Raw genomic sequence first — 205 nt, forward strand, 5'->3', positions numbered from 1 at the left:
TCCTCAGGGTATCAAAGTAGACCAAGGATTCTCACTGAGGATATGGGGGTGCTTTTTAATAACACATAAATCACCACCTCATGCATAAATCACCACCTCCACCCTCATTGTTGGAATTAAGAATCACTGTGTAACATGAGCTATATTTGAAGAGAATGTTACCTTTATAATCATTACTATTGTAGAAATATGAGATCCCCTGACA

This window comes from Bubalus kerabau, chromosome 6 (genome assembly GCF_029407905.1).
Source record: "Bubalus kerabau isolate K-KA32 ecotype Philippines breed swamp buffalo chromosome 6, PCC_UOA_SB_1v2, whole genome shotgun sequence".
NCBI classification, from domain to species: domain Eukaryota; kingdom Metazoa; phylum Chordata; class Mammalia; order Artiodactyla; family Bovidae; genus Bubalus; species Bubalus kerabau.